The sequence below is a fragment of the Schistocerca piceifrons genome, chromosome X, assembly GCF_021461385.2.
Source record: "Schistocerca piceifrons isolate TAMUIC-IGC-003096 chromosome X, iqSchPice1.1, whole genome shotgun sequence".
NCBI lineage: Eukaryota > Metazoa > Arthropoda > Insecta > Orthoptera > Acrididae > Schistocerca > Schistocerca piceifrons.
Window position 1 is genome coordinate 590,492,744 of NC_060149.1, and position 24,048 is coordinate 590,516,791.

The 24,048-nt window shown below is 38.9% G+C and overlaps 1 protein-coding gene and 1 long non-coding RNA gene across 2 annotated transcripts in view; one reads left to right on the forward strand and one right to left on the reverse strand.

The window, feature by feature from the left end:
- Window positions 1-24,048, forward strand: part of LOC124721143 (patched domain-containing protein 3-like) — a 631,834-nt gene that overhangs the window by 478,547 nt on the left and 129,239 nt on the right. The gene's annotated exons all lie outside the window — the stretch shown is intronic.
- Window positions 7,675-17,343, reverse strand: LOC124721146. The gene is made up of 3 exons (XR_007006277.1): window positions 17,049-17,343; window positions 12,998-13,169; window positions 7,675-7,864 (listed from the first exon to the last, which is right to left on the reverse strand). It is a non-coding gene; the product is annotated as an uncharacterized LOC124721146 (long non-coding RNA).

Genomic DNA, 24,048 nt, shown 5'->3' on the forward strand with positions numbered 1-24,048 from the left:
TACGGCACTGCGTAGGATCCTACGGTCTTGGCGTGCATCCGTGCGTCGCTGCGGTCCGGTCCCAGGTCGACGGGCACGTGCACCTTCCGCCGACCACTGGCGACAACATCGATGTACTGTTGAGACCTCACGCCCCACGTGTTGAGCAATTCGGCGGTATGTCCACCCGGCCTCCCGCATGCCCACTATACGCCCTCGCTCAAAGTCCGTCAACTGCACATACGGTTCACGTCCACGCTGTCGCGGCATGCTACCAGTGTTAAGGACTTCTATGGAGCTCCGTATGCCACGGCAAACTGGCTGACACTGACGGCGGCGGTGCACAAATGCTGCGCAGCTAGCGCCATTCGACGGCCAACACCGCGGTTCCTGGTGTGTCCGCTGTGCCGTGCGTGTGATCATTGCTTGTACAGCCCTCTCGCAGTGTCCGGAGCAAGTATGGTGGGTCTGACACACCGGTGTCAATGTGTTCTTTTTTCTATTTCCAGGAGTGTAGTAACGAATGTCCATGCAGTGAAAATTTAAGGCGGCCATTCATATAACATAACCACAATTTTGGGCAGTGGTAGGTATAAAAGGATATGTCTGTCATTATTGTAAAGTAGGAATAACAAAATGAAATGGAAGAAAGAGCTAAACTGAAATTTTAAGCAATTTTATTTAGTTGGATTTCAAACAGAGGCGGCAGAATTCATAAAGTACATGAATAACCATTCTGGTGCTGTTTCCACAAATAAATAATTGTCAGACAGTGTCTTGCCCTGTCTGGTCTTGTGCAGTAATCTTAATGACTGCTGCAATATCTCCTATGGTGTTAGTAAGAGCACCTGTGGTACTGTCTTCAGAATTTAATTGGGTTTGACACACAGCTGTTTGAAACACTCATCTGAGAGGTATTAGTCCACAGTTGTCATGGTACCTTAAATTACTAAAACAGGATCCATGGAAGCCCAGGCTTAATACTACCCCAGCAGGCCTGCATCTGTGACACAGTGCACATTTGTAGCAGCAGTTCACCATATCTGAACACTTACCATCGACCTGCTGCAATGAGAAATGTGATTCATCTAACCAGAGAACATGTTTCCATTGATCCACCGTCCAATCTCAATGTTTCCATGCCCAGTGCAAGTAACTATGTCAACATGAGAGTACATAGGGTTTGTCTATTAAGAATGGCGAAGTGCGCTGAATGGTATGCTCTGCAAAACTTGTGCCTGCAACAGCACAGTATTCTGTCTTCAGATCTGCTACACATCACCACCACCTATGCTGTTTTACAGAGCAAGTAACCCTCCAAACTTCACGTTCTGTGATGAAGCATGAATGTCTAACACCTTATCTCTTCATATCAGTTCACACACTGCTGCAAAGTGAAAATTTTATTCTGTAAACCTTGCCTCTTACTCACCATCTCACCATTCGTCAACCACTTTTCTATATATTCTGATAACAGTAGTGATTCCAAAATGCTCATTCCCAGATTCCGGGTCTTTGTCAAAGTCATTAATATCAGTGGATTTCCCCATTCATCCCTGCTTTTCTTATACAAGTTGGTCGGAAATTCCCATTACAAACTTCTAGGACATGTAGAGGGTAGTGAGTACATAACATTTTGAATAGGAACCCATGTCCGGAAACATACCGTTTCCATTCTACGACAGTTTCAATGCAGATGATTATCCCATCCACACCAACGTGAGGAATGTACTTAGGCATGACCCAATACAATTGTTGCAATCCATTTGAAAAGAATACTGACTCGTTCTCTTATTACTTACGCATTTGCACTACAACTTACACCTTATGGTTTATGTTAGTCGACAACAACAAGTACCCAGCATCTACGGCACCAGCCGCAACGTACCAATGCATTACAACAGCGGCTTGATGTGGCGACCACTAATGTTGTTACACACAATGCACCTCCGAAGCATTTCCTAGTACACTCTCTCCATCCCACCTGGTGTCTCTTCAGTGTCTTGTGCAGCGGCCAGAACTCATGCCAGCATATCTTCCTCTGTCTCTACAGGTGTCTCAGAAATTAGGCTCTTCATATGACCCCACATGAGGTTGCCCATACGAGTTAAATCTGGCGATCGTGGTGGCCACACGGTTGGATCACCACAGCCTATCCATCTTTCACCATACCGTCTGTTGAGATGTCTCCTAACAGCCAGTGAAAAGTGAGGTGGTGCTCCATCATGCTGAAACCACATTTCCTGATGGACATTCAATGGCACAGCTTCCAAGAACGGGTCCATTACGTGTTGTAGGAAGACTACGTATGTGGGACCTGTGAGCTTGGATGGAAGGACGTATGGTCCAATCACATGACTGTTGAGACCTGTCTTGAAATCCCTGAACATGCGTGGCATGAGGGATGGCTATTTCGAGCATTCGGAACACAATCCCTTGTGAACCTACATTCATCTGTGAAGGAAACTTGATGTGGAAACAGGGCGCATCGATGCAACAGTGCAGAAGGTGACGCATTGTGGAAAGTCTGCTGGACCCATAGCGTGTACCCTTTGTAAGTGGTACAGATGTAATTGTTGCTCATGCAAGACGTCCAAGACGGTACTGTGACCAACAGCCATTGCACGCACAATTGTTCAATTAATGTAGGTTAGTTCTTACAAAGAAGAAAACAGCAACCAGCCACTTCAATAGTATATAACTATTTATTTAGGTAAATAGCAGCGTTACCGGTTTCAAACTGGCAAGTTCATCATCGGATGGCTGTTCACATGATTTTAAAGATACACTTTACATTATCGTCCGTTTTTAATTTTTATTATTCCACTGTGGCGAAATATTTTTGATGTGTTGTTGCCCTACGGTAGAGAAACAGTGTTAGAAGCACCCTATGTGAAAATAACTAACCTCCAAACGATGAAATACAGCATAAATAAATATGTGAGGTTAAGTGGTTATGGCACTTACATCGAAACTTCCGCACGATTTTGTTGCGAAGTTGCAAGATTGTATTTTTCGCATATTCCTTAATACATCCAGCACTTATGTAACTTGCATATCACCATATTGTGCAAAGCACCACACACACACACACACACACACACACACACACACACCAAAAAGAATTTTCCACATGTGAAGTTATCACAGAGATTGCAGATTTACAAACAACAGTGTCAGAGACGTTCTCTCTCAGAGACATCACAATATACAGGTTGCTTTGATTTCACTGAATGACTGTTTTTAGAGAATAACATAACTTACTGAAAATTAAAACACAAAGATAAACCTTACATTATGAGCGTATAATATTACAAATGAAGTTGACAGATGTAGTAACCAGCTTGTGTGAATGCTACTTATATGGTAATTTGTAAATACTGTGCTATATACAAGGAGCAACATAGAGGTGAGATAAAATGAATAATATGACAGTAACAATTGTATTAATATCTATCTATCTATCTATCTATCTATCTATCTATGGTGCACTGAAATTTTGAATCAAGTATAGTAGCAGTATATTTTTTTTCCAGGAATCAGGGTAGCATTACAAGTATTTATATTACAAAGAATACCATATTCAGTGAGCAATAATTACAAATAAATTGGGAAAATGTGATGGCCAGTTGTATGAATATTACTTACATGGTATTGTGTAAATACAGTGCAATAAACAGGTGACAACATTTACATGAGATATATCAATAATGTGACAGTAGTAATAATATAAATGTAGTATGGCACACCACTTTTATTTTTAAATCAATTTTACAGTTGCAGTAATGTGTGATTGAGCAGGCAGCTATATTATGATGTAATACTTTCTTTGGATTATTGACTGCATGTTGTTGTTAAAAGGAGTAGTGTTTATTTATGTTTTAGATTGGATAATAGGTGAGTGAAGTTTTGTAGAAAGGTTGCATTGGCTAGCTCTGTCTGTTCATTAAGAATATGATGTGGTGATTTGCTTTTATGTGTATATATTTCTATCTCTTCAAGCAGATTCATGAGGCTACCTTTCTCAACATGATGCAATATTTGAATGTGGTCTTAAATGTTTTTTACTCTATGTTTACTGAGAGTTGCGTGCATTGCAAATTTTGAAGGATTGTTCGGACATATGTCATCTAAATGTTCTTTGAATCTAATCTCAAAGTTTCTCCCAGGCCATCCAATATAGAAGGAAGGGCAATTTTGGCATCTGAGTTTATATATGCCTGATCTTTTGTAAGGGGGGTGGTTGTTCTTTATGTTATGAATGGTTAGCTGCTGAAGTTTATGGTTTGTGTGGAAGCCTTATATTTATGTTTGTGCTTTTGAAGAGAGTACTTATTTTATGGGATATGCTCCCTAGAAAAGGAAGTGAGATTTATTTTCTGCTGCTTTCTCCAGATTTTTGTGTTGACTGCATAGGTGTCTGGTGTGGAGCTTTGTTGTTTTTTTTATTTTTTGTGATAATTTATCAATCATGTGTGGGTTATATCCATTGTTTAGAGCAATGGCTTCAATGATATTGGTTTCTTTATGTTGTTCAACTGGTACCAGTAGAATTTTATGCAGGTGATTAAGCATGGACCTGAAGTATGCCATCTTATGTTGGTTTGGATGGCAAGATGAGCTGTTGATGCACACATCTGTGGCTGTTTGCTTTCTGTAAATTTCAAAATGATGTTTCTGGTTTTTGCTGGAAATTTTTAAATCTAAGAAATTGATGCTGTTATTGGATTCATGTTCAACAGTGAATTTGATGTTACTGTGCATGCTACTCAGCTTGGTTGTTAATGTGTCAATTTCTTCATTAGTGCCATCAAAAAGAATAATTGTATCATCTACATACCTTTTATAGTAGATGATTTTGCTGTTGATGTGACTGTTAGTTTTGAAAAATGTGTGTTCTAAGTGGTTTACGTAGATGTCTGCTAACTTCCCTGCTAGGCTGCTACCCATCCTTCTGTTTGTAAATTTTGTTATTAAACCTGTAGTAATTGTATGACACCACCAATGTGAGTAACTCAGAGAACTCATAGATTTCTGCCATCCTCAGTTTCTTGTGTTTAAGCAGATTGTACTTGATTATATTTATGGTGTCCTGTATAGGGATGTTAGTATAGAGATTTACAATGTTAAGCGATGCAAATCTGGCTGTCGGTGGAATGTGCACATCCTTAATTTTGTCAATGAGCTCAAACGTGTTCCTAATAGAGTAGTTGGTTTCAAAAGTATAATGGATATTTAGAAGAGCTAGCAGTTTGTTATTAAATCTGTATGAAGGGTTGTTCCTAGAGTTAAAAATAGGCCTCATTGGGCAGTGCTGTTTATGTATCTTGGGCTGCGACCTAAGGCGAGGGGCAGTGGGGTTCATAGCAATGCAGCCCCAAACTTCCCATTTGCTTCGGAGGAAATTACAGTTCTTACAAGTTTTCTTAAGTTTGGCTTGAAATTTAGAAGTGGGATCAAAGTCTAATTCAATTATGTTATTACTACTAAAAATTCCATGGTTTTGTCAACATATTCATTTTCATACGTTACAACTGCCTTCACTATTAGAACTTTACTGTTAGAAAGTTTGGAGTTGATACAATTCAGTGTCTTTTGGTCACTGTTTTTATGTGAAGTATTTTTTAGGTGTCTTGTGATTATTTTATTGGCTTCGAAGCCTATTGCATTTGTTTCACTGGGATTCAATTTAGCAGCATCACATGCAAGCTTAGTGGATGCAATAAGGCTTTTTAGGTTATTGCCATTAAGATTTGGTTCTATGTTGTGCTTAAGACCTTTGTTTATGGGGGCAAGTTCAGTATTTGTGAAGGTGATTATTTGAATTAATAACTCTTTCATGGAACTGATGTAGGTTAGCCCGGGGATTTTTGGCACTGAAGCTACCTTTTTTGCTTTTCAGACCATCAAGTTTTTTGTTATGCCTACAAGTTATTTTCTGACGTTCTTTATAAATGATGTCGTCAATGTATTGCAATATGTAGGAGAACTGTAGGCCGGAAAGGCTATTGCTAAGTTGCAAGTGTAGATTGTACAGTTGTCTGTTGAGGAGGTCTTTCAAAAAAAAAAAAAAAATTTATATATACTGTGTTAATACAATTGTTACTGTCATATTATTCATTTTATGTCACCTCTATGTTGCTCCTTGTATACAGCACAGCATTTACAAATTACCATATAAGTAGCATTCACACAAGCTGGTTACTACATCTGTCAACTTCATTTGTAATATTATACGCTCATAATGTAAGGTTTATCTTTGTGTTTTAATTTTCAGTAAGTTATGTTATTCTCTAAAAACAGTCATTCTGTGAAATCAAAGCAACCTGTATATTGTGATGTCTCTGAGAGAGAACGTCTCTGACACTGTTGTGTTGGTAAATCTGCAATCTCTGTGATAACTTCACATGTGGCAAATTCTTTTGTGTGTGTGTGTGTGTGTGTGTGTGTGTGTGTGTGTGTGTGTGTGTGTGGTGCTTTGCACAATATGGTGATATCCAAGTTACATAAGTGCTGGATGTATTTAGGAATATGCGAAAAATACAATCCTGCAACTTCGCAACAAAATCGCACGGAAGTTTCGATGTAAGTGCCATAACCACTTAACCTAACATATTTATTTATGCTGTATTTCATCGTTTGGAGGTTAGTTATTTTCACATAGGGTGCTTCTAACACTGTTTCTCTACCGTAGGGCAACAACACATCAAAAATACTTCGCCAAAGTGGAATAATAAAAATTAAAAATGGACGATAATGTAAAGTGTATCTTTAAAATCATGTGAACAGCCATCTGATGATGAACTTGCCAGTTTGAAACCAGTAACTGCGCTATTTACCTAAATCAATAGCAGTGTTAGTAGTGGCTGGTTGCTGTTTTCTCCTTTGTAAGACCTGACCTACATTAATTGTATACAGCCACGGTCTCACCATGTCAGTTTTAGACAAAACAGCAATTGTTCAATTGTGCGCGAAATCGTTGACGGGCTATCTTCAATGCAACACAGTACACCTTCTTCAAATTCGGGAGTGCAGCATCGCCGTGGAGCACCACAGTCCTGCCTCCTCACAGTGAAGGTACCTGTTTCTCATAGCCGTTGTGTAACTTGGGCAAACAGTTTGTGTGATGGAGTGTGACAGTGTGGAAAACGTTCAACTAGCAGCTCTTCTGTAACCCCCAACTTCGCTATACACAAGGAGCGTGTCTGCGTATTCCGCAAACGTGTACTGCACCATGTTTCCTCTGTCAGTGATGCACAGGTATTGACTCGGTCTCACAGCAAAGCGGACAATAAAGGACATCTGAGGATCATTTGATGTAGTACACATTGTTGTGTCTACCCTGTTGCACACCAGGACAGGGAACTTTTGAGACATCTGAATTGAAACTGTCGTAGAATGGAAACGATACGATTCTGGACATGGGTTACTATTCAAAATGTTCTGTACTCTCTACCCTCTATGTGTCCTGGAAGTTTGTAATGGGAACTTCCGACCACCCTGTTTACTTTCCTTACATCACATGCCCACACCACAACGACCACCACCACTATCACCACCACCATGCAGCATTCTATCTCACAATAGTTGTAATGTTTTGGCTCATCAGTGTGTAAGTAATTAGAATGACATCAAATTCACCATTATGCTTTGCTAACTACTGAAAGCTCAGATTGTATCACAATCTGGACCACACCCTTTACATGCCTTTTTTATTAAATTCACTTAATGTTCTGCTTCATTACACTGTCACAGTCCTCAGTTGTACAGTGCAGTAGTATTTGGCTGTACATCATTTGGTACTACAGTATCTGATAGACCACTATCTTCAAGTAATGAATCATAATCATTTAAACTGATAAATTCCATGCAGGGATGTTTTCACCTGGAAGCAGAAAACATATTTTAATTTATTTATTGTAAGTCACAATTAGCATGTTGCGTAACTTTAGGAGCCCACACTGAGGCCATAAACATCCACTGACAAAAAACACACTGGACACACAGAAGGAATGGTCTGAGGTAGATGCAATTCCACACACATGCTTGACATCAGCAGGTATGTAAGTGATTAAAGACAGATTCACCTATGCCAGCTAGAGTGGCTGCCAGTCATTAACCCTTTGTGATCATGTTCTCAGGTCTATCACGACATGTAATAGGCAAGCAATGTGACAGGTCATTGTGGTGGATTGTGTAATACCACAGGGGATGCTGCATTCATATGCGAGACAACATTACAAGCATCTGATGCGTCTGAAAGGGGCATCATCATTGGTCTACATAGCCAAATTGTGTAATATACAGGAATGCGACAGCAGACAAAAATATGACTGAATTGGAACATGAAGGAAACGTCAAGGTCTTGGGTTACGAGGTGTGATCGCACTACGAGCTGCCAACAGAGCACCAAGCACACTGGAACCCCTGCATATATGCACCTGCCATCCATGCACAAGTAATGGACTTACAACAGTACCCTGCATCATCCAGCAACATTGGTTGCAGATTAGGAGATGCTGCATTATTGAATCCAATAAGTAGGCTGCCTGTGACAACTTAACACAGCTGCCTCTGAAGTAATGCCATATGCAGGAAGCATGGACTGCTGACAAGCATCGTGCATCACTTTCAACAATGAATATGGGTTCTGCACCACCTTGAATGATCATCATTAGCGAGCATGGTGACACCACAGGGAGACAATACACACTACCAGAGTTTTGGATACACACATTGGCATTAGCCCTAGCATCACTACGTGGGGAGGCATCTTGCACAGCTTCAGTTCACAATTTATAGTATTTCAATGAATTTTGATGGCAAACAGTATGCGGCAGACATGCTACATCCTCATGTATTACCTCTCACAAGACAGATCTCTGAATTGTCTTTCAACAGAAAAATACTAATCCTCACATGGCCTGTCTCTCTTTTGAAATGCCAGCAAGCATACTGAGGGTCAATTACAATAGCTGAGAGTCACCTAACCTCAGGAGTATATACCTTTCCCAACTGAAACAACATATGTATTCAGGTGCAGGGAACAAAGAAAGCCACTGGTAAATATTACATGGATGGTGCCTGTGATATTTTTCATTTTTTGATGTTGATATTATTAGGATAGTGTGAAATCAAAACCGATAGTAATAATAAAAGATAATTAAGCAGCTGTGTGTCACACATTAATAATGTATTTTTTTTTGGATTAGGTGTTTTATTTGTAGATGTCATTCATGGGTTTTGTTTGCAATGTGTTGTTTGGTTCATATAATGGTGGTTTAGATCATATTATTTAGCTAACCTAAATAGATCTGGTGGAGATGGCAAGCATATTGAAGATTTTGATACTGCTGTTCTGTTTTGTCCAGTGGAATCGCCAGCAGCACATCTTTCTAATGGCGGCTGCATTAAGGATAGATTGAAGGGTGATAGTTCAGTTGTGAGTTAGTGGAGCCATCACATGTGTAGTGAAAATGAGTGATGTTTACATCCCCGAAAATAGAATTGTTAATAACTATATTAACAATGTAAGGAAAAGGTAAGACCGCTACCTACCATAAAGATACACATTAACTTGCAGACAGGCACAATTAAAAGACACTTACACATAAGCTTTAAGTCATAGATTTAATCAGAAAAAGAAAGGAAAACACACACACAAAACCATCATCTCTGGCAGCTCAGACTAGAATGCAACTGTCACATGGAACAGAAGCAGTGATCCGGAGGGGGTGGGGAAGGAAGGGACAACAGATTACAAGTGGTGGGAGACAGGAGTGCTGCCTGGCGAAGTGTGCAGGGACTAGACTGCCAACCAGTGCAGTGTCAGGAGGCAGGGAGAGGGAGAAGTGGGGAAAGATGTACAAGCACGTTGGCAGAAGGTGGCACAAAAAGGGGGTGGGAGATGAGAATAGGGAGGAGGTGGAAACTGGTGTGGGAGCAGTACATTACCGTAGGTTGAGGCTGGGATAATTTCAAGAATGGAGAATGTGTTTTAATGATAACTCCCATCTGAGCAGTTCAGCAAAGCTGGTGGTGGAGGGGAGGATCCAGATGACTCAGGTAGTGAAGCAGCTATTGAAATCTAACATTTTATGTTCAGCTGAATGTGTGGTCTACATTGCTCTTTGCCACAGTTTGGCAGTGGCTGTTCATGCTGCTGGACAGCTGGTTGATAGTCATATCAATATAAAAACAGCTGTGCAATGACTGCAACAAAGCTGGTATATGACATGGCTGCTTCACTACCCATCCCATCTGTATCCTCCCCTCCACCAACAGCTTTACTGAACTGTGTGGATAGGAGTTATCCTTACAACACATTCTCCACTCCCAAAATTATCCCGGCCTCAACCTACAGTAACACACTGTTCCCACACCCTCAATCCTACTGATCCGTACCCATCCTTCACCTCCTAACTATTCTCATCTCTCACCCTCTTTATGCACCACCCTCTGCCAATGCATCCATCCATCTTTCCCCACTCCTCCCCTTTTCTGTTCCATTCCTCTACCAGACAGCACTCCTCTCTCCCCCCACATATACACTGCTGTCCCTTCCCCTCCAGATATCTGCTTCCATTCCACATGACAGCTGCAATCTGATATGGTTGCCAGAGATGGTAGTCATGTGTGTGTGTGTGTGTGTGTGTGTGTGTGTGTGTGTGTGTGTGTGTGTGTGTGTTTTTCTCCTCCTTTTTCTGAAAAAAGGCTGTCACTGAAAGCTAATGTGGAAGAGTCTTAATTGTGCCTGTCTGCAACTTAACATGTCATCTTTAATGTAGTCACCAATCTATCTTTTCCTTACAATGTCGACATTCCAACCTGGAGTTTCCATTATTTTATAACTACACTATCCCCTATTTCAGAGGAGGTCCTATTAGTTTTCTGGTTTTTAGTTTGCTAATGTTTGTGTTTTGTAAATGAAGCTGTCCACTGGTCATATCTTGAGGCTTGTACTGCTGCGATGCAGTATAGCAGCATGGTACCACTTTGTTAACTAATTCTGAAACTTCTTCCTAACAAGAAACCAGCAGTGTTCTCGTACTGTCAATTTTGTTGTTTGTTTAATTTGATCTTCCACATAAATATAACCACAAAAACAATTTACACGTGAAGTTTCATTTAGCGTTCTCATCTACTTCTAGGTGTTTAGCTTTGCAGTGAGTATAATTTGAATAGTGACACTTCCAATTTTTGAACTGTTCCGAAATATCTTGCAAAACTAAACATTCTTCCCTTATCATATTTTGTTACTTGTCTTCAATATGCCACTATAATTTCAATTAAAAACTGTTGTTTAAGAATAAGGAAAGGATGCAAATCATAAGAACTGTAAAGCACATTAACTAACTATTGCTTGTGGAAATGACATTCTTTGAAATTATTGCACAAGTTAAAATACATACTTGTCAAATTTGACACATTGATTCATGGGAAATGGCTACCCTTAACCACAGAAAACAATGCTGGATATCTCATATGTTCATATTAGTGAATGCCTTTACAAGCCAGAAACATTACCAACCACTCAAAATATCTTGAGTTAAATGTTTTAATTCTTTGAAACCCAATATGTGTAAAATAAGACCATAATAAACATTACGGTTATTCTCATGCCATCACATTTGTTGGCTTTAGCAACTCACACTCAAACTGTCACTGAATAAATAAAAAATTTTGCTAATAGTGTAGTGTTATGATATATCTCTGTTTGCATATGTATAATGCCTCAAGTTACATCATCATCATGTCAACAGGGAAAGCCAAAGGCCAGTATCTGTAGGTTCAAGCAACACACTGACACCAGCTAACTTCTATCAAACAATGGAAACTCCTGGTAGGAAGACAGATTACTTCTTACCGCAAAGAAGACATGTCAAGTTGCAGACAGGCACTATTAAAAGACACTCACATAAAGCTTTTGCCCCCCCTCCCCCCCACACACACACAAAACAAGCACACCTCATGCAAACATGACCACCAACTCCAGCCAACACCAACTTGAGCATTCCAGCCAGAGATGCTGGAGTTGGCAGTCGTGTGTGCATGAGGTGTGCTTGCTGTGTGAGTGTGGGCGGGGGAGGGGGGGGGGGGGCACTACCGGCGAATGCTGTGGCCAAAAGCATTATGTGAGTGTCTTAATTGTGCCTCTCTCCCTTTACAATATGCAGCAATCTATCTTTTTCCTACCAGTCAACTTCTGCTCCGCTAAATAAGTCTTCCCAAAACCACATTGGGGAAGCTGTGGAAATGAAAATATGGAATGCCTATGAAGCACAACTTTAAGCCACTAAATCTGAGAGTATGAAGGAACAAATCTTTCAAGTATCAGAAATTTTACACAATACCTGCTTCTCTACTCAACAAATACTCCTGCATTGAGGCTTAACTTTGAGGTAGTTGGTTCAGTTGCTGGTGATGGAAAATAACTTTCATCACAAGTAGTTGGAATAATATTTTCATAATGATTATTTCGCTGGCAAGAGAAGGGGAAAAGGTGGTGTTATATTCCTGATCACTAAACCTTGCACCAATGACTTGGATTAAACTCTAATTTTTCCTGCAGAGCATCATAGAATAGCAGCATGGCCTTCATGATGGTGTTCCATCTCTCACATGGAGTTGTTACTATTCAACAGCTGGCAGTTATGCACTAGTGCCTGGTTTCTACAGCCACCACCAAATAGGACAAACACCAATTCATTCACTCATCATTCAAATTCAACAATTACACAACTCTCTCACCTTACGAAAGAAGGGTTCCAAAGGGCATGAAGAATGAAAACTTTTCCAACAAGAAAGCCAATCCTACCCCTCAGGTCTCCTAAACAAAATGCCACACAACTGGCTTCTTAATTTTAAAGAACATCAAATAATTAAATTCTGGGAATATCTGCATTTGCTTTTAAATTCAATATTTGCAACAAATATTTTCATTTGCCCAATACATTTTACTGTATACCACAAGAAAATTGCCTTGCACAACAGTAATGCCTGGAAGAAAGTAACTTACTTTTCTCTAATAGATTCTTAATTTCTTTCATTTTTTAAACTCTTGTCACTGAAAATGACAATTCCACATGTTAACAAAGTTGCATTTTGCTACTTCAGCTCAAAACAGTGTTCACTTATTGCAAATCTCCAAGATGTGTGACTTCCATCCTAATATGACAGCCCAAATGATCCTGAAACAGTAGATTATTATTCAAATATTTCTTTGAAGATACCCAACTTAGCATATTTCAATGAGAAGCATATGTTTCTTAGCAAAAATATAACACAAAACTAGTTTATCCATATTTATGATCTATTTATTTATTAATCTGGTTATGTGGGACCAAGGGAGCCGAAGTGGCTAAAGTCTAAATCAGAGCCAGCATCAGAGGCAGTGTTTCTCAACTGCTCATAGGTTACCAACACTTAGTTTGGCACAGCCAAGGGGACGATACTTTCACATAACCAATGTGAGGCAAGAAAATAGTACACGAAATTCTGGCACAAAAATTTAAATGATTCTCTTCCCCACTGTTGTCACAAATATTTGACTTTTTTCTGAATGTCACAAATCATGAGACTGATTAGGGTGAGACCTAATAGAACAGCTTAAATTTGTGCAAATGAAACCAACAACAATGAAATTTAGAAGCTGGGAAGATTTCTGAGATTGTGGGAATGTCACAATCTGTATCTTGCTTCAAAACACGATCTGCCCAGTGCTCTCTCATTCACTGTGTAGAATCAGCAGCTGACACAGCCGCTTTCCTCCCCATCATACCTCATAGTGAGTGCACATAAGAATGCTGCATGAAACATGTAAGTATGCCATTGGCCCTGATCTAGATTTTTTAGCACTCAAGCTACCTGTCCATGGAACAATAGGTAAATACTATACACAATGTATTATAAACAATATAATTAACAAAACATGAAAAATGACACATATTTACAAATAAATAATACATTACAAAGGAAAGTTGTGAACTCCTGTACAGAACAGAAGTGTGTCACAAGGCAACCTTTCAATAGATTTCTGTTCTGCTAGAAGCCTACTGAAAATGAGACATTATGAATAGTACACACTTATCTGTGCAAGGCTCAAGGGAGTGTTATCCAATGCAAATCTTTTTGCATCACTATTGAATAATCAGAAACGACTGCAAATCACAAAACAGGATTCACACACTGCCTTAATGACTTGTATTAAATATGAAGCGACTGTTACCAACAGGAAATCTACAACTTCTATTATGTTGCAGATCGGTTAGCACAACACAACTTTCAGGGGGGAGACCATTATCTTGATCGAGCGAGGTGGCGCAGTGGTTAGCACACTGGACTCGCATTCGGGAGGACGACAGTTCAATCCCCTCTCCAGCAATCCTGATTCAGGTTTTCCGTGATTTCCCTAAATCATTTCAGGCAAATGCCAGGATGGTTCCTTTGAAAGGGCATGGCCAATTTCCTCCCCAATCCTTCCCTAACCCGAGCTTGCGCTCCATCTCTAATGACCTCGTTGTCGACGGGACGTTAAACACTAACCACCAACCCACCAACCAACCAACCACTATTATCTTGCAGGCACATGTCAAGGCTGTCCTTTCCTTTTGTCAATTTCCTACACACTTCTGAACCACATGATTTTGCATAGAAAACTTTTTTTCTTTTTCTTATCAAATGCCATTCTTCAGTAGATGTGGGCATGAACTGTGGAGACTGGTGCTGCTTCCACATATACAACATGTGGATATACAGATCAAAGCTGTGAAAGACACCAGCCACTTTCACATAATCTTATCATCATCATCATCCATTATAGTTTAACTAACTGCAAATACCTATAATAATAACATCAAAAGCAGTATTTCTAAAAAATACTATGTATATTAATAAGTCATATGGGATGTTTAATATGAGTTGCCGCCTGAGCTATAGATTTAATTCGAAGGTGAGAGGTGAGTGGTTGGTTGTTTTGGCAAAGCCAATGGGGGGGAATTAAAATCACAAATAACATCACATTATAGTTGTCATTTTGTTTGTGGCGTGTCGCATTTCCTGCATCACTGGCCAAAGATGATGATTTGTATTGAAGTGCCTCTACATCCCATTAACACTAAAAGGATAAGAACAGTAATTCTGGCCATGTGCTAATTATTGATAGTGACTGTACTACACAGCGAGTGTCGTGGCACCACTCTTTTGCCATAATGCTGCTCATTGAAAATAAAAGAGTCAGTTATTTGTATTCACCACTGGAGAGCACTTCAGTCAGAGCTACCACAGAGAAACATTTTGCCTTCTGAATTGGTATGAATGGAAATGGCAAAAAATAAAATAAAATAAATAAAAAAAACCTTGCCTTAAACTGGATGACAGGGCATTACAGCACCATGCAGAGAGAGAGAGAGAGAGAGAGAGAGAGAGAGAGAGAGAGAGAGAGTGTGTGTGTGTGTGTGTGTGTGTGTGTGTGTGTGAGCGGGGGGCGCGTCTCTTCACAGTCCACCTTCAGTTTTCTCCTCTGTGATCCTACTTTATTCTCTTTAGGGCAGGATCACTTGCACAATAGTTCACTAGTCACAAAGTGGAAATGTTTTATTTCTGTTTACTATTACAGGGCTACTTCAGATATTGTGTGTGTGTACTATTATTACACTACTTCAGATATTTTCAGTGGCACATCCATTGGTTTCAGAATGTACTAAAAGTCATTTTTAACATTCTGATTATTCTTTCTGGCCAACTTCTGCAGCTTTTTATTATAAATTAAGGTTATATGACCCCATTATGGTATTTGTGAAAATAAAGCTGCAGGACTAGTGCAACTGTTACTTAATTGTATTTTCAATTAACTTTGTCAACTTCCCGCATACATCACATTGTTTAAAAACTAGTACATCAGCAGATGACTTACTAGACATTTCATCAGCCAATGTGCTATGAATCTTCATATTTAGCTCTTCAACTTTAACCACAAGAAACCTTTACTATCTATCAAATTGTACATTGAACCAGATTTGATTATTTATGAATTCAGTTTTAATAATGATTACTCCAACACACATTCAGATTCCACTGCTTGACACACAGTATATCACATCAGACAAAGACCTCTTTCCTAAATTGGTAATGTAGTCTAGTTGTTCCAACTTAGTTTTTCATTACAACTGACTTCCATAAACATCTACCTCTTCTCTGATTAATACTTTAGCACTAAAAGGACATCCACATTTTTAAAAGTATTACTGAATGGTTTTCTGCAAATGGTCTCTCAATTTCAAAAGAACATTCAGTTCTGTACATTTGGAGCTACTATATCAATAATTCGTGTAACACATGACTACAAAATAACCAAGATGGGAAAAAAAAACTGTCCATAATAATGAGAATTTAATCCAGAACATGTGCATTTTGAAACTCCTGAAACAACTAAATCCACGGAAATTTGCGCTTCAAATTATTAAAACATCTTGGGGAGAGAGAAACCAATAATCTGACATTTTGAATACGTCATTCAATAATGTCAAATGGAATAATGTTCTGATTTTATTCTTTAACGCAATCTTCATTATTCAGAAACGTGCAGCAAGACTAATATGTGATGTTCACCCACGATCATGCTGTAGACACCTTGTGAAGGAGTTAGGCACTTGGACTACTGCTTCAGTTCACAGTGTAGTTTTTCCATCTCAAGTTTGTTGTAAACAACCCACTGCAATTCAAAAGGAGCAATAAGGTACATAATTACGTTACTACAAGAAAAATGACATTCATTACTCCACATTATGGTTGCCTTCGTACAAAAAGATGTGGACAAGGCTACCACCAAAATTTTTGATGACTTGCCCAATGGTATAAAATGCTAAACAACGAGAAAAGTTAGTTTGAAAACAAACTGAAAAAGTTTCTCCTTGGCAACTACCATTCCGTAGAATAATTTTTAATACCGTAATGTGCAAAAGTGTGGGTAGTAAATTTCTGGATACAGTTATACACAACATTAATGTAACTGAAAAACCTTAAATAAGCCATAAAAATTTGTTCAAAAAACACACATTTCTCAGACATACCGAGTTTTCTGTAACCAACGTTACCTCCTATATTTCAAATACCCTTGTGTGCGTTTGGGCATTCACTCAGATGTTTACGTTTGTCATTACGCAAAATGTACAGTGGATGTCAATGATATATGTTTACATTTGTCGATAAGTAAGAAACTGTTGTGTGCTTGCTTCGAACAATATTTCACATTTCCTGGATACTGACGGCTTTTCTGATGTTATATTATCTTCTATCAATACTGTCTCTACCACATTATTTAATTACTTTGCGTCCAACAGCTAATACCATCAGCACCAAAGATCCTCGGTGGCTCGGTTATCTATAATTATAATCTATAAAAAGTACCAAGTAGACTTGCCCACTGTTTCTATGTTTCGATACAGTGTATCGATACGTGGAACTGTTTCAGTGTTTCGGAACGGCTACGGTTCACTTTTTCGAAACAGTGATGTTTCTCTCCGCCCCTGCCTCGGATAACTGGACCAGATTCGATCTCGAGCCAGACAACAGAAACTGTATCGTTGTTACAAAATAAGGCTGTTTCAGTCCACCTGTGCTTGGACTAATTGTATCGAAACAGTGATGTTTAACTCCCCTCCGTGTCGGACGAGATTCGGGCTCGGCACAGGTACTGAAACACATTTAACATACCACTTCATGAAACACTTTCAAGAGTGTCGAAATCTTTTTGACAAGCAATAGCATGAAGCTTAAGATATCCGAAAATAAAGCTTCGTTTCTAGCTGACTGTCATATTCTGAAATGGCGTAACATCTGCTTTATAAACACTAACCAAACAATAAAACAACGTAAACTATTCACATTCAGAATAATAAATATGTGAAAATCATTCAGTTAAATTACACTTTTTGATAACATACGCTTCTCTGTTCATGTACAGTAATCATATTAAGAAACGCAAGTAAGCCTACAACACTTTGAATAAAAAAAGGCGTAGAGTGTCAATTATTAGACATATACATAAATTTGATGTACGTACAATTGCAAGCTATCTGTTTGACAGATCACTGATAGTGTAATGGTGAATGGGAAGGGCTAGGAAGCATGGTGAATTTATAGTAACGGTTCGAAAGACCTTGAAAGACAAAATTTTTTCTGTTATATTTTGTTATTTATTTGAATTATTTGGCGTTATTTGTAAGTCTTTAGTCACCGTGCCTATTAACCTCAATGATTCCCTTTGTGTGCATGGAAATTAACCGGATGGGTATATTACCCATACTAACGGAATGTGGGAATCCCAGTAGTGTATCCGTTGTTTCTGCAGTTTGCTCCCACCTCCAGTTCCGTTCATGGTGGCTCTTCTGTCTTCAGCTATGGCTGTCCTCAGCCGATTGAAAAGTATGAAAGTCACACGACACGAAAGCAGCGCATTTGCTGCAGGAAATACGAAACTGTAAAGACGCCTAAGTGATAATTTCATACTTTCTGCGATATGATTAGCGCTCTCGCACCTCATTTGTGTTCTTGTGGACATACTTATACAGTAGACAGTCAAGATGATAAAATGTGTACGTTTATTAGATTACAAAACACAAACTGTTTCGAAACAGCGTATCGAAACATTACATTGTACTGTTTCATTTGTTTCGAAACAGTTACGTGTTTCAGTTTGCCCATCTCTAATACAAACACTGAAATAGTCACAGTTTAAGGCTACCCTGGCCTACCGAACGCACTGATTGATGCCTGCAGTCAGGTTACTGTGATCGGTTATAAATGAAAGATCCTTTACAATATATTTGATTTTATATACGTACAAGAGAGAGTTCTCATTTAAAACTAATTTTCAAATTAAACATGTAACATGCAAATACAAGTAAATATTCAAAACGCGATGATCTGGTAAAACAAATTTCCATCCAGGATAAAAAGCGCAGTAAAGGCTGAAAAATTTGCAAAATACTTAAAAGGTAGCTTAGTCTCAGTAATCTATTAAGTATAAAAGTTTACAAGCTAGTTCTTTCTGGACACTTTTTTCCATAAAAGAATGTCTTCAATTAGAGTACACATTTAGCCACAAATATGACGCTCTTCGTCATTTCATTACAACATATTGTACCAATACAGACGAGTTTTCGCGAGATCAGAAACGTACTGGTGTTTTGAAACAGCGTTTATTCATAGAACATAAGATAAATGGACTGCCACTTCCATTCATCTGCTGGAATAGCTATCCACCCTTTTTAATTACAGACCAACTCCTGAAACCAGTTTTCATAGTTTATAAAAAATACACTTACGTTGTTCAAACACCTTAAGAGCAATGTTAAACATATATGTTAAATGGATTCATTGCTGGCTGGCTTCAGGTAGTTTTTTTGCTTGTAAATCAACAAGTAATCTCACAATAGGGGATGATGAACACACATTAGGAAAAACACCATATTTAATACAAATTTTTCCGTAAATTTCAGACTTACTTCTTGAAAGCACTTCAACACTAGGCGGACCGCAAGCAGCCTACTACCTACAAGGACCGACAGGGCCAAATTGTCCCCATGTTTATTTTTGTTTATTTGATCAGATTGTGATAGGTAATGAAATGTAACATACTTATATAGCTTTTGTTGATTTTTATTAATAAAATAAATACATTACACACACACACACACACACACTCCACCGTAGTTCACTGCTGCACTTGTGGCACCACACTCGTGTTCTCTTCTCACATTTGCCACATACTGCTTTCTCACAACCTGAACAGAAAGTAGTAGTATGGTTTCCTTTACATGAGGTACGAATTTTACACTTCTTTCTCTTAGTTGCCCTCTGTGGTCCGCCTTTAGTGTCTGCGTGATTCTGGTCTGGCTCCTTACTTCTTGATGATACATACTGCACTCGAAGCTCTTCACATGAATCAAAAATATACTTCTGCCTGCTAAGTCACATACCAGTCACTTCCTTATTCAACACCCAGGAATTTATGGCAGCCAAATCAAGAATGTTGTAAAATATATGCATTGGCCAACGTCTTGTACTGGCTTTTGTGGAGTACATCCTTTTCATTTGATCGACAACGTCGACCCCAAATTTTGTTTCATTGTAGAATCACACTGTTTCAGGAGTCTTCTTCTGACTATCGGAAAGGGATACATGAGAGTGAAGTGAACTCAGTAACAAAACATTCTTATTTGTTTTCCCTTGATAAACTGTTAGTGTTGTTCCACCATCATTTTTATACACAAGAGTCATGTGGAGTGGTTGTTTTCTGATCTTTGCAGCAGGAGGCACCTCGCTTCGATTACGGTTCAAAGAACCTACTAAAGTTGTGGATGCTGCCCTCAGATGGTTTGCAAGGCTTAGCGAAGCAAAGTAACTGTCAGTAGTGACATTCAAACTTTTGCCTAAGTATGGTCCCATAAGCCTAAGAACAACATTTTCACCTATGTCTTGGTCAGCTGGTCGAAGCGGATCAGCACCAGTGTTTGGGAATCCATTCAGTATGTATTTACTAGAAACACCTACAAGTAACCAGAATTTTATGCCAAGCTTATCTGGCTTGCTTGCAATATATTGTGTGAATGTGCATCTTGTTTAAGACGTCAAAAGTTGTTCATCAACTGTAAGATAAGGTTCTGCTTTATAGCATGACACACTGTTTTCTATGAAAGCATTACAAGTATATGAGAGAAGAGCAAATTTGTCAGCCTTGAAGCTTTCAGATCTAGTGGACTTGGTGTCAAATCTCATATACTTCATTATTTCGGTAACTCTGTTTCGTCCCATAGTTTGTTTGAAAAATGAATGACCCCATACTGTTGACCATAGGCTTTTGAGAGGAAAATTCGTTGCCCCATACACTCCTCTTGCATACATTATGGCAACAAAAGCATCCAGTTCTTCAGTGTCTACTGTCCAGGAATCGTCTTGTGTTCGACGACGAGCCTCAGCTTCAGTACAGTGCTTGATGTGGCGTATCATGGAAGCACTGAAAATTAACCACCAAGCACTAAGAACTTTCCCACTTTTAATTTTCCTTTTAGCATACGATGTTGGTCGTGAGCTCTCCCGCAAAATGTTATGACTTTCTAGACGACCCGAAAACATATGAAAAAAGAACAGTATTTTTAGAATGTGTAATGTACTGATATTATATGAGTATCTCTGTTCTTGTAATTTTACAAACTAAAACTCTACACAAAGAGTAGAAATATTACTGACCTGCATTAGAACCCACTGGTACAATTTTCCACACGGTCCCATCTTTTACTGTTTCTTTCTCTTCAGTCGGTTGCCCAGTATCAGTTTTTGACTGACTTCCGGGGGAAGCAAATGTTGTCCAGGTTGTTAATCTTATAGAGCTAGAATTTGGAACATCAGAAGGTATGCTGGACGTAGGAGCTTCATTTTCCCCTAAATTTAGCGGAAAACTGTCCTGGGCTATGTTCACAGCATCACATTCGTTGCACAAATCAAATTCTTCATCTGCACACACTGGAACTACTACACTTTCTTCATTGTCCTGATCGCTGTCGGAAAACTCAAATTCTTCACCTGAAGTTTCATCTTCTATTTTTCTCAGTTCTGCTAGTATTTCAGCGTCTGTTAGTCGCTTCTTGTATTCGTAGCTCATGACTGCAGGGACGACTCTCAGATACCATCACAACAGACAATAACTGAAATCCTTGCGTCAACAAACCAACAATCAGCGCTGGATTGAATGACATTGTTGTCGCATATTTGAACAACAAAGGGACAACAGTTGATGTGATTTCATACGCAGTATTGCAAAGAAGTAGCCTCTAAATACAGAGAAATGTTGGAGGGGCCAAATTGGCCCCGCTGTCCTTCTAGGTGGTAGGCTTCATATTCCACAACCTAATAAAAATAGGACACTCCAAAACGCGGTGGTAATATTTCATATGACTGATGAAAAGTCACAAAATATCAAGTCAGTCGAACTTATGATTTGCTAAGAAAATAAGTGAAAAGTTCTTTTAGTGTTAAACTCATCCTTATCAACAACCTTCATGAACGCAAAACTTTACACATTTATAAACAACGTAAATTTGAGGTCAACATACCCCACAGTAAAGAAAACGCTTACCTTCCACTTCTCTCTGATTGAGGCGAATGTGACAGTTTTGCACGTCCCATGCCCGTCACGTATTGTGAACCGTGCTATCACGAAAGTCATTAGATAGCTCTTTTCGTATTTGATACAGCGTGGTACAGGGTGAGGCAGTGAAACGGCACGGTTTTGAAAAATCACCAATAATATATTTACGAAAAGAGTATAATTATTTCAACATGAATCTTAAGTACATGAGTGAAATTAATGTTTTACCTTAAACACAATCATTTTTTGAATATTGTGTTAATAAGGGGGCGTCCTTGATTTGCACACATTGTTGGAGTCTAAGATGAAATCCACCCATGATGTTCTGTAGCATCTGCAATGGAATGTTGTTATAATCATCTTGGAGTTGAAGCTCTTTCGTCTGTGTTTGCTTTAACAATAACCTGGATGGGGTCCAACTTAGCTAAACCCAATTTTGTTTTTTATCCCATACATGTTTCGCTGGAGTTGCAGCATCCCCAGTGGGGTATTACATTATGGCTGTTAAATATAAATAATATTCTTTACTTTTTGTATACATGTAAATACTAGTTTTTAAATTGTAATTACAGATTATGAACTCAAATTATGAATTCATAATTTTATGTGTTTCTTCGAAAATCTGTAATTCCAGTTTAAAAACTAGTATTTACATGTATACAAAAAGTAAATAATATTATTTATATTTAACAGCCATAAAATAAAAGCCCACTTAGGATGCTGCAACTACAGCAAAACATCTATGGGATAAAAAACAAAATTGTGTTTTGCTAAAGGCAGACCTCATACAGAAACATATGGAATGTTGTTAATTTCCTGCCAGAGTCACTCCTTCAGATCTTCTTTTGTTCTTGGTGGATTTTCCTCGGGGACTTTGCATTTAAGGTAGCCCCAAAGAAAGAAGTCTGGAGTGGTCAAATCTGTCGAACAGGCAGGCAAAGTGATATCACCATTCTTGCTGATTAGTCGTCCTGGAAAGGCGTGTTTAAGCAAATCTATTGAGACATTAGTGGTATGGCTTGTTTCACCATTTGCTGGAAGAGTGTTTCTTCATCTGAATCATACTGATCGATTTCAGGTAGCCCAAAGGTGGCCAACATGTAAGCATAACGTTCAGAGTTCACCATTACTGTGTTACCATGTTCATCTTCAAAAAAGTAGGATCCCACGATTCCACAAGAACATATTGCACACCAAACTGTTACTTTTTCAGAATGTAGAGCTTTTTATGAAGGTCACGGAGGTTATTTGCGGACCGATACCAGAAGTTCTGAATGTTGACATAGCCACTAAGGTGAAAGTGGGCTTCATTACTCATCCATAAGTTTCTCCATTTCTTCCAATAACATTAAGCATAGCTTGGCAAAAGTGTAGGCGATGATTGTAATCGTTAGGTTTTAGGGCTTGCACTATCTGTATTTTGTATCAATGATAGTGTAGGTCATTCTTCAAAATCCGTCTCACTGATCGATTGCTGAGACTAAGTTCAGCGCTGTGTTCTGATTTTCGTGGACTTCGTGCTAATCCATCACGCACATGATCAATATTGTTTTTTCACTACCACCTATTTCTTCATCGTGCTCGCAGTGGCTTCAACGTTTTTCACACACAAAAGGATAGCTTTCCGTGATGGCATGGGAGCCTGTGGCGATGGATTAAATTTATGATGGAAAGAGCATTGGGCACCAACCATACGATCCGTGTTTTTATGATATGCTTTTACACCAAACGCACATCGCGTGCTTGACCAACACTCCATGGCTACTGAAATGTTCATCTGTATACAGGGTGTTACAAAAAGGTACGGCCAAACTTTCAGGAAACATTCCTCACACACAAATAAAGAAAAGATGTTATGTGGACATGTGTCCGGAAACGCTTAATTTCCATGTTAGAGCTCATTTTAGTTTCTTCCACCTATG